General features: G+C 36.6%; 1 protein-coding gene across 5 annotated transcripts in view; it reads left to right on the top strand.

Moving 5' to 3' along the window:
• Positions 1-19455, top strand: part of Dcx (doublecortin) — a 349437-nt gene that overhangs the window by 131047 nt on the left and 198935 nt on the right. For 3 of the 5 annotated variants that reach the window (XM_063246295.1, XM_063246293.1, XM_063246294.1), the window contains exon 6: positions 4205-4293. The gene's annotated coding sequence lies outside the window, so the exon portion shown is untranslated. Of the gene's footprint in view, positions 1-4204; positions 4294-7959; positions 8314-19455 lie in introns of those variants that run through there. The other 2 variants (XR_010046625.1, XR_010046622.1) reach the window with 1 other exon arrangement.

Here is a 19455-nt window from a genome sequence, read left to right as displayed (position 1 = left end):
AATTAAAAATGGATGAGGGCGGTAGCTATTTGTATTTTCACCCCTTCCTTCTGCCATATCCACTGCTAAGAGACGTGAATGTAATTAGAACACAACCGAGTATTAGCTGTTGTTACCACATAATGATCATAAACACATAAATATTTTATCACAATGCAATGACTAAACCTCCAAAGTTTCTTTTCAGATTAGGTCTTTACTAGTTCTTAAAATACACCATCCCCATGGAATTTTAATGACAGAATCCTACAAATGATTAGTCTTAGAACTGGAGCTTTAGGAAATAGGCTCAGGCCCAGGGAACTATTTAGATGATGCTATGCTCTGAAATTACCCTGCAGAACTTCTGAGTGCCAAATCTAATGCCAATTCAATGACTTGACTCTGCAGAGTTAACAGGAACCCAAGAAGACTGTTGCAGTACGTGAGTTACTGCTGTTGCTCAGCTAGGGAATTGTTACTGGGAGTACCAGATCTCTGTGCCCTAGACAGAAACACTGAGCCCAGTGGGAGAATGTGTGGGTTCAGCGACTTCAAAAGCATTTAAGGGTAAATGCTTTGTTAAATACACTCTCAGGATGAATTTGAAAGTCCCTCTTACTTCCAAAAAATTTCTGGTTTATATTAATGAATGGATGCCTTTAACTTGGAAAAAGACATTAATTAATTCTACAATGAAAGCCAAAGCTTTCAATACAGCACTGTTGGAAAGGAGAATAAGATGATGGTATAACGCCTTTACACTGAGGTGAATGTTCAGATATATGACTCTCATGATGGATACCTAAGAAGATGCACTCTCTTCAGTGTTGGGGTTCAACACAGAAGCAAGGAAAGGTACTTGGTTGGCATGGTTAACTTACTCCTTTTCCAATCTTGGCATCAAGGCATCATTTTAAAATTTTAAATACACACTCTTATGTGTATGGGTTCACCAGTGTGAATGCACATGAACACAGTTTCATTACATTTAAATATTGTGAGGCGCCCAAGAATGGCAGATATTATACACCTGTTATTTCATTTCATCTCTAGAAACTGAAGCTCAGAGACAGTAAGTTCTTTGCTTGAGATTTTAGAACATGATAGAATCTGGAAATAAAATCCATTTGGGGATGGATGAGGTCTGGGCCTCTTACCCAGATTTACAGCCCCTGCAAATGTGATAATAGAAATAGTCATTGTGTTTGGGGATAATCTTTTAAATATAATAATTTTAGTATAGTTCATATTTTTGTGACTTTGTCATTTCTATATTCTTTATTTCCCATGATACTAAAACTGAATGAGATTGACCCTCCCTGGAGTGATGAGAGGTCTTGCTCTATTGCTTCAGAATCATCACAATTTGGCTAATAATAAATGATTTCTCTAGAATGCACATCTGATTGATGTATTTAAATCTATTCAGTAGCTCCCACTTTTATCTATTTAAAAGCCAGCTTCCTTTGCACTTGCTTTAATAATCTGACCTCATCTGACCTACCTGATGGCCTCTTGGGTGATTTTATTCCATACAGCTCCTGAGAGCCTTGCTGACTTTCTGACTGGCTGTTCTCCAAAAGTATCATGCTCTTTAATAACTTGGTTATCTAAGAATTTGGGGCCTTCTCTGGAATTCTTTTTCTGCACTTCTATCTGGATAGCTGCCACTCCTCCTCTAGAATAGCTATTTAACATGCTAGGATGGAGTGGGGTTAAGAATGTGAGATCCAGTTGAGAGGTAGAAGAAATACACAATTTGATTAAAATCGAAGTGGATTAAAGATCTAAACATTAGAACAGACATTTTAATCTTCTAGAAGACAAAATAGGTAAAACACTTGAAGACATAGCTGTAGGCAAAGACTTTCTGAACAAAATTCTGGTTACACAAGAAATAATACCAAGGATCAACAAGTGGAATTATATTAAATTAAAAAGCTTCTGTACAGCAAAAGAAAACACAAACAGAATGAAGAAACGACTTACAGAGTGGGGAAAAAATGTTGCCAGGTACTATTCTGACAAAGAACTAATACTTAAAACATACAAATAACTAAAAAAATTAGACCCATTTGAAGACCTAACCTAAAAATAGGCGTCTTAAATGAATAGACACTTCTCAGATGATGAAGAAACCCTCAATATGTATAGAAAGACATTTTCAACATCCCTGGATATTTGCGAAATGCAAATTAAAACAACACTGAGATTTCATGTCACTCCAGAAAGAATGGCTATCATTAAGAAATCACCCAATAACAAATACTGGCAAGGCTGTGAGGAAAAAGGAATACTTTTTCATTGTTGGTAAGAGTATAAATTGTTACAACTATTATAGAAATCAGTGAAGAGTCCTCAAAAAATTAAAAATAAAAATCCCATTTGACCCAGCTATTCCCTTTCTAAGTATCTTCCCCCAAAACATAATGACATCATACCACAGCAATACATACATATCTATGTTTGCAATAGCAGAATTCATAATTGCTAAATCTTGGAAATAACCTATGTGTTCCTCAACAGATGAATGGGTAAAGATAGGAGAAAGGATGTGATTTGCCCTAGAACAGTGATGGTGAGCTTATGGTACACATGCCACAAGGGTCTGTTTGGATTACTGAAAGCTCTACAGGCTTCACCATCACTTCACTAGGGTCCCAAGAAGGCATGTAACTCTGCAAACATACTGATTTTAGTCCTGAACGACCTATTTCAGAATTGCAACCTTTTAGAACTATAAGATAATAAATGTTTTAAGCCTCTAAGTTTATAAGTTAACTTGGTACAGCAGCATAAAAAACAATGGTCAGAGTTATGGCTCAGTGGCATAAGCACATGCCTGGCAAGTGCAAGGTTCTGAATTAGATTCCTGGTACAAAAAATTAAAAAACAAAAAACAAACTGCTTTATTGTTTCAGCCTGTCTGAATGTTGTATTATTTACAACAAAGAGAATCTAAATTGATACACTTAATAAACCAACAATAAAATAGCCAATGGAAGGCTTTCAGTGAATTATAACTACATAGTAATCTTCCTTAGGGAGGTAGATAATAGGCAGTCATTGTCTATTGTGATTTATATTTAGATATGCTCCCAAAGCTTCATACAATCATGGATGGAGCTTTTGGGAGGTTGGATCACTCATGGATTTATAGCTAAATGTGATGTTGGAGCCAGGTGTGATGGTACACATCTGTAATTCTAGCACTTGTCAGGCTGAGACAGAAGGATCACTGTGAGTTCAAGCCCAGCGTTTTCTATATAGTGAGACCTTGTCATAAAAAGCCAATAAAAAATGTGCTGTTAGGAGGCGGGGTTTGGTTGGAGGAGGTGGACCATGGGGGTGTGGCCTGGAAGACTGTATTCTAGTTCCCTGCTTCTCCCTTCTCTCTCTTCTTCCTGGACACCATACTATGAGCAGCTCTCCTTCGCCATGACCCTCTACTATGCCATGCTGCCTTGAAGCTTTCTGACTATGAATTGAAATGGGAGCCAAAATAAACCTCTCTTTCTTTAAGTTGTGGGAGTCTGATGTTATGTACCAGTGACAAAGAAAGTGACTAAGACATTGCCTGACAGAGACTAGCAGGAAAAAGAAACTCTGATGCATGATATAACTAAAAAACAACCAGAGTGGCACGTGGTTAATGTTTAATAAAAGAATAGCATTTTTGTTTATTTGATGATTGGTGCTTACAATTTCTTCCCCAGTTGAATGATTCTGTGATATTGATGCGCTGAAACTATGTATTCCTTACTAGGCTCTGACTTGGCATGTGTGTTTAAAGGTAAATAAAGTATAGGAGTTGATTGTTGCCCGAGAGGCCTGTCTCATAAACTCAGGCTGTTTTGCAAACTCTGTCTTGTCTCCCACAGGGACTATTTCTTCCTCAGTTATTTGTTGTTTTATTACTAGACTAAGTTAAGTACCCAAGCAACAGATCTTTCTCAGTAGGTCCCAGTGGACATGAACTTAGTGGACTTACCTTGGGCTCTTCTGTACCAAGTCCCCAAAATACCAATGAAGCATATAATGTCTTAAGTTCTCTAGTTGCCAGGTAGTGATTCTGTCTTGAATGGGCAAAAGTTTTCCCTTTAAACAAAACAAAAATAGACGTGTTTATCCTGATGTTTCCAATCCTGATGTTTATAGTTTTCAATCCTGATGTTTATAGTTGATGTGAAAATGGAGTTTCCTGCCTTTTCTCTCTGATTAGAATGTAGAGAATTACAGAGAAGTGCTGAAAAGATGGTTTAGGACCCTGCAGATTACTCTGAAGGAAGAGGAACACTTACTAAAAAACATGTAAGTAAGCCCTGTGCCTATAAGTAAAACTGTTTCCTAGAATAAAATGTGCTATTAATCACGTATCTGACTCCCAAGGATGAGCTCCAAACAACAGAAGATACATTCATTTTTTTTTCTAGTAGAGCTGATGATCTTAGTTGTGGATTATTCCAATATTTAGGTTCTCTCTAGTCTCTCTAGACTGCAGTATTTTATGACTTTCCACAGCTGGTCAACAGTCAAATTAAAGCTATAATATCATCCTTAACAATTGCCACTCAAATCTCAAGAATCATGACAAACTAGATGTTTCTTTGAAAACAGGTCTCCAATTAACAGTTTATGTCCATGCCTCAGGGATCAAGGAGTGAATCAGCCTGTGGAGGCTGGACTACCCCAACGGACCACTCAGAAATCAACTTCAGGTGTAGAATTTCACTTGCAACTTGTACTTTGGAGGAAGACAGCTATAAATTCTAGTCTTGGCTCTTTCACAATATAGTTGGAGGTAATCTGAGGTTGTTTAATGATTCAAATCTCAATGTCATCTTTTGTAAGATGGGGATAATTAGGGTATTTGTAAGCATTAATTTTGATCACATGTGTATAAATTCTTAGTAAATATTAAAGGGCTTGTAAAATGTAATGACTATTTGGGGATCAAGTTCTTTTACTAATGATGCTCTAGACTTGCTGAGAATGGAAGTTTCTAAGCTGTTGCATCCCTTGGCCATTCTAGGCTCCTTCTCTCACTTGTGGAAAGAAAGTCAGGCCCCACCACTACCACCTGGGGCCAGCATCTACATATTCCTTTCAGACAGATAAGCTACTTTTCCGGGCAGAGTCATTACTTTACTGTCCATTCAGCTGAGATTTTTTTTTTTTTTTTTTTTTTTTGGTCTTTTTCGTTTTTATCGGTACTAGGGATCAAACTCACAATTACCTGATTGCAAGGCAGGCACTTATGCTGCTGAGCTAAATCCCCAGCCCCTCATCTGAGATTTTTAAAAGAAAAGATCCTAATGTTTAATGGATGTATTATACCCAGTGACACTATTTTGTTAAATTCTTGAAATCTTTTTTCATGCTGGTTGATGATAAGTGCCTAATTCTCATCTCTTTAGCCAACCCATTCCCATCCACCCTGTCCTGCTCTATAGGTACTATTATCTAGCAACTAAAGAGTTAAGGCCTGGCTCAGCAATGGGCTATGGGATCCTGCTCCAGGAATAAGCCATTGTCCATTCTAATCAGGTACTGCAGATCAATACAGGTGGTAATCTGCTTTGACTACCACCACTGTATTAAACTTGAAGAGATGTTCCAGCAGGAAATTAACCCAGAAATTTTCAGCTTTTGATCCTGCATACCTGAGACACAGCATTAGCAAACACCTCACAAACCTGGTCATGGCTGACATGTGTCTTGGTTTCTTTACCTATAAAATGCAAAAGATTCTCTTTGTAATTATTTCAAGATTTTGTCAAGGAAAGAAAACACTGGTCTTAATCAGATACAAAGGTATAACAGACAGGATTTTTATCCTTAACCAAGTTCAAAGAGAAATTTATGAAAGACCATTCCATAAAGAAGATGGGAGGGGCCATTAAGTGAGGTATAAAAAACAAAGACTAGACTAGGGCTGGCAAAAAGAAGAGGCAGCGTTCTACAAGAAAGTGTAATGAAAACACGATCAAAGCTTGACATAGTCTCTAAGCAGCAATACTAACATGTTAAAAAACAAGATTATAAATGAGTGCATTCCTCCCATCCAGACAGAGGCCAGCTGATTGGCCATCTGTCTATTTTTTCCCATAAGAATACCAAACATGTAGTGTGTGTACAGACTCAAAATAATGTCATAATCTAATCAGACCCCAATGCACTTTTTGTCCCATCAATATTCGTTCTGTTTTTTGCATTCCCAAAGAAGCTCAACAAGAAAGCCAGACTCAAGAATATTCCTTAACCTCTCTGAGACCTGATGAATTTCATCTGTAAAACAAAGCAATTGTACCTAGCATATATGATGGTTTTGAGATTTAAAATGAGAAAATCATCCTGTCACTACTGTTTCTTACAGACATATTTTCTGAAAGAAGCTCATATTCATTCCTTTGCTATTTAATTTTCTGTTCCTAACCCTCCAGTACTCCTTTGTGTTAGATTCTAGGTCACTTTTCTTTTTATTTGTTCATTTTTTCTGCCTTGTAATAAAAAGGAAGGATTAAAAAATAGGTCATACTATTATGTTCATTCAGTAGAAGAGGAAACTGAGGCTTGGCAACTTTAGGAAATTAACCTAGAATCTAAGAGTTACCTAGGGTAGCACAGTTAACAATTAACAAAAGCAAGATTAGAACCCAGGTCTACTCCTTATAGATTACTATTTCTTGGTTTCATGTTCTGGTTCCTTTTTATAATTGGAGTGTCACAGTTGTTAAATTCTAGAAATCTGGTCATCCGCAATTCTTTCCATCATCGTGTGTGTGTGTGTGTGTGTGTGTGTGTGTGTATGAATCATACTATCAGGAAGTAGAGTCCTTTTATCCCCTTCCTTGATCTGAGTTGGCCTTGTAAATTAGAATGGAGTAGAATGCAGTGAAACTATAATGTGCCAGTTCTAGGACTACACCTCAAGAAACCTAGAAGCTTCTCCTTTGGCTTTCTTGGTAGCCAGCTCCCATGCATGAATCTTGTGATACATGACTAAATGATGAGAGACTATGTGAAGGAGAACCAGGGTACCCCAAACCACAATGTGTACCAGGGCCTCAGGCATGCATGGAACAGCTGCATACTTAGTAGCATAATTATAGCTAAATGAATCATAAGAAATTCAGGGAATTGTGAAAAAGAATAATTCATTGTTGCCTTAAGCCAACAAATTGGGTTATCTTTTGACACAGCAATAATAGATAATTGAAAACATGCCACCAAAGTGCCAACAACTTCCAAATTTATATTTCTGGCTCCAATCTGTCTCCTGCATTTAATACCATATATCCAATTAGTATTCCTTTTTTATTCTGGCAGTGCTATAGATCAAACCCAGGGCCTTGTGCATGCTAGATAAGCACTCTGCCACTGAACTTATGTCTTCAGCCTCAAGCTTATATATCCAACTGCTTACCAGATGACTAACAGGCTAAATATTCACTTTCAAATTTTCTAACATCTTTGTTGGGATATAATTCATATATCACAAAATTCAGCCATTTATAGTATACAACCGAATAGTTTTTAGTATATTAACAGAGATTTACCATAGACCATTGATTCCCACATCAACACCCTAAGAGCACTTATCACCATCTGACATAATAACCTATAGTATATTGTCTATGTATTTGTTGTTTGCTACTCCTATAGTGAAAGCTATGGAAATACTCTTCAGATTTTCAGGAGAACATCTAACAAGGAAGATAATTGACAGTTGCTGCTGGCATCCCTTTGTCTATACTACCAAGTTTATACGAAAACCACACTTCTGTCAGGCTGCTACTAGGCAATAATTAAACATGATCTGTGTACAAGTGCTGTCCCATTCCTGAGGGATGCCTCTAATGAGCAGTTAGGCTTGGGTATTCCCTACTGATATGGCCAAAAGATTTTTAGAACTGTGTTACAGTCTGAGAATCTTTCTGCTCAAACATTTTTCTTTGTATCTCTTTCCACATATAGGAAGCCCTTCTGGATCTGGTCATGGCCCAGAGGAATCCACATTGGGTATCCCAGGAAAAAGTTACTGGAATTTGTCATGGTTTATGTCTGTGTCCCCCAGGCCTCATGAGTTTGCATTGTGCATTTGTGATTGGTTCATTGTCTAGTGCTTGGATTGATTGTGTTATTGCTCCACCCACATAGGGGTGGAGCCAGGATGTGATGTAATGGCAGGAAGAAGGTGTGTCTTGCTCTTTTCCGGTTCCGGCTTGCTGTTTGCAGCCACCATGAACTGCGGCCCAGCCATGCCTGCCTGCCTTGGAGCCAAATGAGTGTGGACTGAAACCTCCAAAAACTGTGAGAAATAAACCTTTCCTTTCCCAACTTTGGGCTTCAGGATTTTTGTCTCAGCAACGAATACAAAGTAACTAAGAATTGCCATAAGTAATTCCAATCTACCACTTTCAGTGCAAGCAGAAAGACACTAAGGCATGTTTGTAGTTGTGGGGAACCAAGGGAGTACTAAATCTGGCTAGAACAATGGATAACCAGAGTAAAAACCCTGATCCAAGGTCCAACCCAGGTTTTAATTCATGAAGAAGAGAGTTGCTCAGAGATGAGTGGCTTTGAGAATGGCAGGAACTATGTGAATGCTGTGAGCTGGGCTAGGTAGGAGGTGAGATAGCACCTCTGAAATATACAGAGAGAGATAAACAGTACATAACACAGTTTGAAGGAATATTTTATGTTTAAGGGTTGGTGATTTGGTTCTCATGTGTAATCTTCATGCTTTGAAGTGTCATAGATTCTCTGAGCCTCAGTCTCAGCCAACAGCATGACATTACTCAGCCTAGCTCACAGTGTTCTACTTGGGAGCTATAGGCGGGGCATCACAGACCTGGATTGCTTTACACATCAGCACTTCATTTAGACCAATTTGCATTGTGCAAAGCCACTTTAGGGGATAAAGAAATATCCTAGCCAGCTCTGTGCACATGAATACACAGAAGTAGAGCCAACTATAATAAATAGTATGGAAAACTGCACAGATCAGAACAGTAAGAAATACCACTCTGTTTTCTTCAGCAAGCTTTTTATTTTTTTTTAGTAAGCTTTTCTCAAGAGCACCCTCTTCTTTAGTGCCCCTGTGCATCTGTTATGTACCCACATGGGATTTCAATGCCTTTGTATTGCACGTTGAACTGGTACTGTATAACATAAAGATAAATATTTATTATCTAAAATTTGAGTTTTTAAAATGACATTAAATAGCAAGATAAAAACAAAACAAAAAGACACCATGACTAGGTTAGAGAGTGAAGAAGAAAGGTAAAAGCTTATTTTAGCACCTTTAGGGAACTTCCCCTTGCATGTTGAATAAAGGTGCCTCCACTTTTCATCTGTACTAGGTCCTGCCAGTCATGTAGCTTTGGTGCTGTAGTCCCTTCTAAAAACTGGTGGACTCATATAGCTGTGACTATGTCCAACACGTATTTGGGTGTGTGTCATTTAGACTATCTGCCTCTCTCCCTTCCTGCTGCCATCCTTCACCACACCATTCCTCCAGGTGGTTGTACAGATTAAGGGGAGCATAGTGGTTCCAGCCATATGACAGGTGTATGCTTTCATGATAATCTGGGAATACACCAAGTTGCCACCTTTTGTCCACCTCACAGTGCCCCTTCAGTGTCCATGACTATCAGTTCCATGATGCCCCTCAGATAGTGAAATCCATGAATGCTCAAGTCCCCAATGTAAAATGGTGCAGTATTTCCATGTAAACTGTGGTTGTACCCTATACCTTACAGCATCTCTAGATAACTTATACTACCTAACTCAATGCAAGTGCTAGGTACATGACTGTTTGTTTAGACAGTTAATAACATGGAAAAACATCTGTGTGTTCAGTATAGATTCAGCCATCACAAGCCCAACTGAATTTCCTATGTGATGAGTCAGATTTACATAGCGTACCAATGGATACTGAGTTTAGTCAGGATACTGTTGTAGTCAGGGGTGGTGTAGAGAAAAATTAAAATCAGGACATGGAGTTTATAATATTGTTTTATGATGGTCACTGGGAGTTAACACAAGAAAATGCAGGAAATCTATCCACAACACCGAAGACATAGAATTATTTATCCAAGGGCCTGAATCACACAGCAATGTCCCACATGAGTCCTGATGAAGACCCAGAGCTCATGACAGTGCTTCCCACGAGTCCAGCTATATATCTAGAGCCCACAAGAAGGACTCATGCCAGTCTCTTACGGATCCGTGTTGGGAAGGCCCAAAGGTCAGCGGTGGAAGCTAGAAAGTCTATGCCAGTGGGGTGAAGGAGCTGTGCTGGTAGGTTGAGGGTTCTATGCTGGAAGCAAAAAGGCACACTCACAACAAAGACCAGGACTGTCCTGAAAAGCACCACAGCCATCCTCAGCGACATAGAGGCCCCGAGCTCCTCCAGCAATAAGCACAGTTGAGTACATGCCAGGAAGCCAGTGTGAAGAGTTTATCCTAGAGATTAAGTGGCACAAGTCTTCCCTCTGGAGCCAGGAAGCATGCTTGATGTGAGGACCAGAGCTTCTCCAGGAGAACCAATGACTCAAACAGCAACTTGTAGGAGAACACACAATGCCTCAACTCCTCAATGCATTAACACCTTCTTCTTCTCCACCTTTCTATTCATGCTGGCAACTTTCCTCAGGTGAAACACCTATGCTCAGCAATATGTTGATTTAATTCTGCTGGTGTTAAATTGACCACCAGTTTTTAAGCCATAACAGTGATTGTTCCTGAGCAACACATGCAGATCCTCCCCCCATAGTGCCTGACACTACCACAACTGTTGGCTTCCTTTCCCTTTCTTGGCCTTCTGTGACTCTGTCATTGTTCACAATTCTGCATCACAACTCTCTTCACTTTATATGCTTACAAGACTTTCCAGAATAATCCTGCTGTTTGAAAAGGGATACATGTTTCTCTGTCCCCTAACAATCTCTGTGGGGCAGTGGGGGCAATCAGTAGCCATTCTGTCCTTCCCAGCATATCCTTGTTTGCTCAGACAAAAACCAAGCTAGAGAGATGATGATGTGCTTCTTTTAAATACTGGGCTCTCCAGGAGTGCGCCACCTTCTTCTTCTCCTCCTGCTTCTCCACCTTCTCCTCCTTCTCCTCCTCCTTCTCTTCCTTCTCCCTCCCCTTCTCCTCCTTTTCCTTCTTTCCTTCTCCTTCTCCTTCTCCTTCTTTCTCTTCTACTTTTCTTGTTTTTTTTTTCCAGACCTGGGGATTGAAGCCTGGATTTTCACACTGAGGAGCCCTTTTACACTAGCCCTTTTGTATTTTTTATTTTGAGACAGGATTTGGCTAAGTTGCTGGGGCTGGGCTCAAACTTGCCATGCTCCTGCCTTAGCCTTCCAGAGTGCTAGTATTAGAAGCTTAGGTCACAAAAATATAGTATATAAGTTATTCACCATACAGAAGAGATAAGACATCTTTAGTTTCAACTAACCACTGTGGGCCTCTATAAAGAGAAGTCTTTAGGTGACAGTTTAAGACAGTGCATTGAAATGGGCAAGTTGAAGACCTGGTTGTTGTCCTATAATTGTTTTGTTTTTCCTTTTTATCCTTTATTTACTGCTGCACTACGATTTAATCTAATGTCACAAAACATTAAAATGACAACTGCTTCCAATTTCTAAGAGGAAGGCTATGTTGGGCCTTCCCAACATGGATCCATAAGAGACTGGCGTGAGTCCTTCTTGTGGGCTCTAGACCTCCAGCTGGACTCGTGGGAAGCACTGTCATGAGCTCTGGGTCTTCATCAGGACTCATGTGGGACATTACTGTGAGATTCAGGCCCTTGGATAAATATTCTATGTCTTTGGTATTGTGGATAGATTTCAACATACATAGAATTCCAATTCCTATTAGAATTGGAAGCAGTTATAATATTCTAAACTATTACATTTGAGCCATATTATAATTTTTTACATTGTAATGGATCAATTTGCAATTACAATGCAAATCCTCAGAATATAAAATGGAAACATTAAAAAATTTGTGCAATGTTTTCCCACTAAAGATAAAAACTACTTTTATAGGCAGTTTGCCTTTGATTAAAATATAACAGGTTGCTGCTATAATTTAAAATGTTAGTCACTGAGTATCGTGGATCTTGGAATGGTTTCAACTCCTAAAAATGATAAAGCATTAATGATCACTTAAATGACAACTAGAATGTCTCTTCACTTCAAAAGACTAATCTGTCAATTTGGTTTTTTTCAATAAGAACTGTATTATTAGCTGTTTCAATGGCAAAAGGGAAATGGTTACAATGGATTCAACTATTATATAATTATGTTAATATTTTAATTAAATCAGAAGCATTTTATAAGTAAATACAAGTACTATTTCAAAATAGGAATGTTATACCTGGACATGGTACCAAGCTCAAGGATTTGAATTTTCAAGGAAAATCAGAATTTTAAGTTAAAAATTTCAATAAATAAGTTAAAAACTATAATTCCAAGAATTTTTATTAAAAAATTAAAAATGAAAGCTTGAGAAAAATCCTACACTGTGACTCAAAAGTTCTTCTCTACATTGTATTCTTAAATTGGCAGGGCATTGGTATTTTGAAATCTCAATTTTCATGACTAATAAACATTTCTCTCTATTCCTATGCAACAATCATATAAGGAACTTGTGACCTAGGGAATGGTAGACTTATCTGAAACTTAAGAGATTCTATGCCAACTAGGGAATCCTCCATTCAGTATAATTTGTCAAAGTCTTCTAATACAGTTGGATGGTACAGCTCTTACTTTTACCTGCTGGGCTAAGGTCATAGGTGCATTTAAACATTGTTTCCTCACATTCAACTTCACAGTTTATCCAAGCTATGAAAAAAGTAAATCTTAGTTCAATTTTTGCCAGTGTTGGTCCTGTAATATGAAAACATCACATTTTAGCCTGGCAGGAATTAAAAGCTTATTTTCAGTCTATCCAAGACTATATTTCAAACCAAATTCAATTTTGCTTAAAGGAACATTGTAGTGTAACAGATATTGTGTTACGTACCTCCAATGATCTATTTTTTTTCTTTTAAAGAGAATAAAATAAAAGAAAACAATAAAACCAATCAGAACAGAACAATGAAAATGATACAGAACTTCAAAATAAGATAATAGGAAATTAATAATGGCTACAATAATGTCTTGTTTTCTTCAAAATAGCTGTCCATACCATAATACATCATAAAATCAAACAAAACAAAATAGAATGGAACCAATGACAACAAAAGAATGAAAGTAAGGAGAATAAAACCAAAGGAAATAAAACAGAATAAAGCCAATCAAAACAAAATAGTGAAAGTGATAAAAGATTTCAAAACAGGATAATAAGAAATCAACAATGGCAACCACAATGACTTGTTATCTTCAAAATTGCTGCCTATACAATCAGACATGATAAAATCAAATAAATCAGAACAGAATAAAACCAATCAAAACAGAACATTGAATAAAACAAAACAATAAAATGGAACAAAACAAAACAGTGTGAATGATATTGGATTTCAGAAATAAGACAGATAAATACCCCCCCTTTGCTACATTGTGTATATTGATATCCTCTTAATAGATGCTAAGACTAGTGGCATTAGGCCTGCAAAGTCAATCAAATAGTGCAAGCATTAAGTTGTTTTGGTACCTCAGTTGCTATCAATTCAGCCTATCCTCCAGAATCAGCTACTTACTTGGGATGTTTTTGTCTCCCAGCCCATGCACCATTTGGCTCATGGGAAGGGAAAATTGGCTTGTTTCTCCTCCCAGACCCTGCATGGTTTGTGCTGGATTACAGGAAGTGTGAATTATACCTATGTGGGCCACTATTTCAAGAGAAGAATTTGAACAGCTCACACAATTTAAAAATAAATCAAGCTCATAAAGTCTCAAACAAAACTTGAATTTTCTGTACACATTCCTGTCAAAAGATGTTCTTTCTTATACACCATTTCTCTTGTAAAATTGTTTTCTAGTTTCTTTCACTTGGCATAGATTGGCTACAAGACCTAGAGAAGGATCATCAGGAGTGTTGTAATTTTCCTCCCAAGGGAAGTATGATCTCTCTTCCCATCTCTAGAAAGGGAACTGTTTCAGCTGTGAGAGAAGTTACTCCTTGGAGATGTATGAGGAGGCAGAGTTCTCCTCCTATAATAATCATCTCCAGGAACATGACCTAAAGAGGCAGGTGGGCCATTATTTTGACTTCTTTCTTTCACCATTTGATAGCTCATCTTTTAAGTCGTGGACATATATCATCCTTTTCTCTAGCTCTCAGACAGCATCAGCTGCATCTCCTGCATTTTAAGCAACTCACAAGCTTTGGAGTAGGCCATAATAGCCCCAAACTGACCACAATTTAGTCTTGTTGCCATTGTTTTCAAGATTACTTACATAAACTTTATAATCCAATGAACAGCAATCATGAGACACTTATAGAACTTGGGTGAGACACAGGGAGGTTTAAATTTAAATGTTTGGAAGTTTCTTCATGTTCCTCTGCCTTGCTCTTACAGGTGCTCTCATTTACCTGGTGTCCATGAAATGACTTGCTCTTAACTAGTTTAATGGGCCTAGGAACCTAACTAGCTTCTCTGAACTTGTTTTGTTAACCATAAAATAATACAGCAGTTTTTTGTAGGTCTTACAGTGAATGATGAAAAAATCACATATTTAAAAACTTTGTTAAATATATTTTATTAATTTTATAAAATATTATGCAACCATAAGATTGGTTTTAAAGGCATATTACATTCTGAAAATGATAATCCATTCTTCCAATCGTTTTTTTTTTTAATTTTTCAGTTTACCTTTTATATAATGATGCCCTCTGCTGTTACATTGTATTATCTACTTCAGGCCAAACAGGATACTTGATGTATATATATCATCATTCTACCCAAGACAATTAGGGTTGATATGATACTTGGAAATCATCTAGACTCATTTTAAAAATGATAGAGCAAAAACCTGCACAGAGATAATAGAGTGCTTGAAATGAGTCAAAGTAGGAATAGACCTCACGCTACTTGGCTCCAAGTTGAGAGTTCTTTAGTCAGAATGCAAGTATAGACGTGTAAAAATACTATCAAGTTTGACATAAATGTTCAAACAAAGTTGTTATCTTGACAAACAATTGCTCCTCTTTAAATTCTTTATCCTTGTTAATAGAATTATTAGTGGCATCAACCCTGTCTCCCAAAACAAAAATCCCAAGTCTGTTTTAATTCGGTCCTCTTCTTCATAGAACAATTTTCATTATACAATCTTGTTAATTCTAACTTCCAAGTCTCTTTCACTCTCTTCTCTATTTAGATTGTCTTCATTTTTGTCTTCGTCCTTTCTAGTTTGTTTTATTTCAATAGCTTCCTGAATATTATAGCATCTTCTGGGTTCAGTCACCTTTCCTTTCTTCCTTCATCCAATAAATCCTTGATTAAAATTTTACACTATTGCAGGCAGTGTGCTAGAGATAGAGCATTAAGGGATAAAGAAAACATAGTCTGTGTTCTCAAAGAGCTCAAGATCTAGTAGTGAGAGATCAATATATAATAAACATGAAATCTTGATTCCTTCAAAATATTACCCATGATGACATAGCTGAGTTTATCCTTTCTGCAATAAGTGATAGTACTACCTCAATAGAGACTTAGCATCTACAAGTAGCAAGGATGAATTAGGTATATTTATGAGATTTTGAGGTGTAAAGTAGATATTTCAATTGGAAGAGTCTTTGTTATGGTAAAATAAGGATCATGATCAAGATAAAATAAGGACCATGCATTTAGATTGGGGAACTCAGAAGATGAGGCTTTTAAGACTGGCTCAGTGCTTTGTATTTTATTGTTGTCTTTTGAGTCGATGGCTTTTCAGGAATTTTCAATAAAGTTTACTTGCATCTTTCACTTTCTTAGCCAAAGTTTCCTGGAATAATATAGTTATGTTGATGAAGACAGAATGATGCAGAGAGAAGCCTGTGTCGTAATAAGGGGTTTCACTTCACATAAATAACAAGATTTTAGAGCTGTGTATAGGAAGTACTGTGGGTAAATGCAGCAGAAAGGGGGCGCCATTTTTGCAATCAGACTGGGGAAAAATAAAAATATTTTAGACTTAAACTCTTTTACAAATTAAATAACATTTCACTTATGAATATATCATACTTTGCTTATACCTGCATTAGTTAATAGGCACTTGGTTGGTTCTACATCTTGGCTATTATAAGTGATAGGAGCATGCGTATGCATATTTTTTGTAATAATACGTTTTCATTTCTTTGAAGCATATAGATAGGTAAAATTGCTAGGTAACTTTACATGTATTGTAACTATATGTATAATTTTTTGAGTACCTACCAAACTATTTTCTACAGAGATTGAATCACTTTATATTTCTACCAGTAATGTGAATGCTAAAGTTTCTCAAAATTATTTTTGCTTAAATTTTAATTTGTTTTATTTTTATTTTTTCAGTGATCATTATTTTATTGTATTTTATTTTAAAAAGTAAAACAGAAAAAACTGTAGAAATGATACAGAATTTCAAAAAATAGTATGAAATTAACACTAGTTAATATATTGCATGTTGTTATCATAGAAATAGTTGTTCAGGTTATAAGATCGAGGCACAAAAATTATCAAACAATGGTAGCACAAACTTCTTTTTGATGAGCTAAGATTAGTAGCATAGTTATCTATCTTGCATACATATACTACATACATATAATCTCTTCCTTTCTCCTTTTCTCCTTTCCTCCATCCCAGTTGTTTTTTTTTCTTTTGAGTACTTTCTTTTCTGTCATTATTATAATATCTAGTGTATATTTTGAATCTTATTACTTTCAATTTATTTTTTATTTTTATTTTTACACTAGGGAGACAATATTATATTTATAAATGTGATCTTGATTTATTTCACTTATGTCTATGGTCTCAAGTTGCTTCCATTTACCTATAAAAACCTCAATGTTATCCCTTTTAATAGCTGAGTAATATTCCACTGTATAAAAATACCACATCTATTTATTGATTTCTTGGGTGATGAGCATTTGGATGGCTTTCAAAATTTTGCCATTAAAAATTGTGCTGCTCTGAACATATATGTGCTCTGCAAATATATTGCTGTGGCACGATGTTTTCAATTTTTCTGATAAAGTACCCAGAAGGAGTGGATTGAAGGAGACTTCCAATCCTAATTTTATGAGGAACATCCCCACTGATTTCCACAGTGGTTGCAGCAGTGTACACACCCACTAAAAGTGGAAAAGAATTCCTTTTTCCACACATCCCCACCAACATTTGTTTTTGGTTGATTTCTTGATGGCAGCCACTCTGTGGAATGATATGGAATCTCAATGCTGTTTTAACTTTCATTGCTCAAATGAGCAGTGATGTTGAATGTGTTTTCATGTATTTATTTGCCATTTGTATTTCTTCACCTGAGAAGTGCATGTTCATCTCAGATGCCCATTTTTTATTGGGTCTTTGAATTTTGGGGACCTGATGTTTTTCAGGAATTTTTTTTGTGTGTCTTTTTGAGACAAGGTCTCATTATGCATTTTAGGCTGGCCTTGAGCTCATTTTGTAGCACAGGTTAGTTTCCCAAACTTGCAAAGATCCTCCTGCTTCAACCCCCTGAGTGCTGGAATTATAGGTGTATGCCACCACACCTGGTTGTTTTTCAGTTCTTTATATGTTCTAGATAGAAGTCCTTTGTCTGAGGGGTTGCTGGTTGAAATTCTTTTCCATTCTGTGGTTTTCTCTTCACTCTGCTGGTGATTTCTTTTGAAGTACAAAAACTTTTTTAATAAGAAGCGATCTCAGTTGTTGATTCTTTGAAGTACTTTCCATGCAGTTTGTGTTTTGCTCCTGAACACTTTGCCTATCCCTATGTCTTCAAGATTTCTTCCCTCCTTGTCTTACAGTAGATTTAGTGTTTCTATTTTAATATTTAGATCTTTGATCCATTTTGAATTTAGTTTAGGGCATGGTGACAGACATGGGTCTAGTTTCAGAGTTTGGCATATAGAAAGAAAATTTTACCAGCACCATTTATTAAAGAGGCTATCTTTCTTCCAGTGAAAATATTTAGCCCCTTTGTCAAAGATAAGGTGGCTGAGTGTCTTTGTAGTTGTGTCTGCATCTTCTAATCTGTTCCATTGATCCTTGGGTCTGTTTTATTTACAAGTACCATGCTGATTTTATTATAGTAGCTTCGTAGTATAATTTAAATCATTGATTGTGATGCCTCCTCCCTTGCCTTTGTTGCCCAGGATTGCCTTTGCTATTCTAGGTATCTTCTGGTTCCGATTGAATTTTAGAAATGTTTTCTCTAGATCTGTAAGTTGTGCTAATGGTATTCTGATCGGGATTGCATTAATTCTGAATAACAGTTTTGGGAGTATGGCCGTTTTCAAAGTGTTTGTTCTTAACTAAGAGCAAGGGATATCTTCCTATTTTCTGATAGCCTCTTTAATATCCTTTTTAGAGTACTATAGTTTTTAACATTGTTTTTTAGGTTGATTTGTAAGTATTTCATTGTTTTGGATGCTATTGTGAAAGATGTTTATTTCCATAATTTCTCTCAGTGAATTTGTTGTTTGTGTACAGAATGCTATTGATTTTTGAGTACTGACTTTGTATCCAGCTACACTGCTGAATTTCCTTATTAATTCTAGTAGTATTTTGATGGAGGTTTTGAGTTCTTCTTTGTAGAGTATTATGACAGTTGCAAATAATGATAGTTTAACATCTTCCTTTATGGTCCTTATTCCTTTTATTTCTGTCTTCTCTAATTGCTTTGTCAAATATTTCCAGAACTATATTGAATAGGAGTGCTGATAATGGATAGCCTTGTCTTGTTGCTAATCTTAGAGTGAAAGCTTGCAATTTTTGTCCACTTAGTATAATGTGAGCTGTTGGTTTGTCATAGATGGCTTTTATCAAATTGAGGTAGATATCATCTATTCTGAATTTCTGTAGGTTTTTATCATGAGCAAGTGTTGGGCTTTATCAAAAGCTTTTTCTGTGCCTATTGAAATTATTATGTGATTTTTGTCTTTGGCTCTGTTGATTTGGTGTACATTTATTGATTTGCATATGTTAAACCATCCCTACTTCCCTGGGATAAATCTCAGTTGGTCATAATGTATAACCTTCTTGAGCATTGGCTGCATTCTATTTGCCAGTATTTTATTGAGAATTTTTGCATTGATTTTCATTAGGATGATTGACCTATAGCTCTCTTTTTTGGTTGGGTCTGTCTCTGGTTTTGTTATGAGAGTAACAGGAATGAATTAGGGGGAATTGCTTCCCTTTGAATATCATTGACAAGTTTGAGGAGTATTGTCAGTTAATCTTCTCTAAATTTCTTCTAGAATTCAGTCATGAATCCATCAGGTTTTCTTTGTAATTTTTTAATCACATTTTTAATTTTAGTAGCTGATATTGAGTTATTC

Source organism: Cavia porcellus, unplaced genomic scaffold, assembly GCF_034190915.1.
Source record: "Cavia porcellus strain 051 isolate PalLab524CR breed Dunkin Hartley unplaced genomic scaffold, mCavPor4.1 scaffold_3, whole genome shotgun sequence".
Classification (NCBI taxonomy): Eukaryota; Metazoa; Chordata; class Mammalia; order Rodentia; family Caviidae; genus Cavia; species Cavia porcellus.
This window is presented reverse-complemented; position numbering and strand designations above follow the sequence as displayed.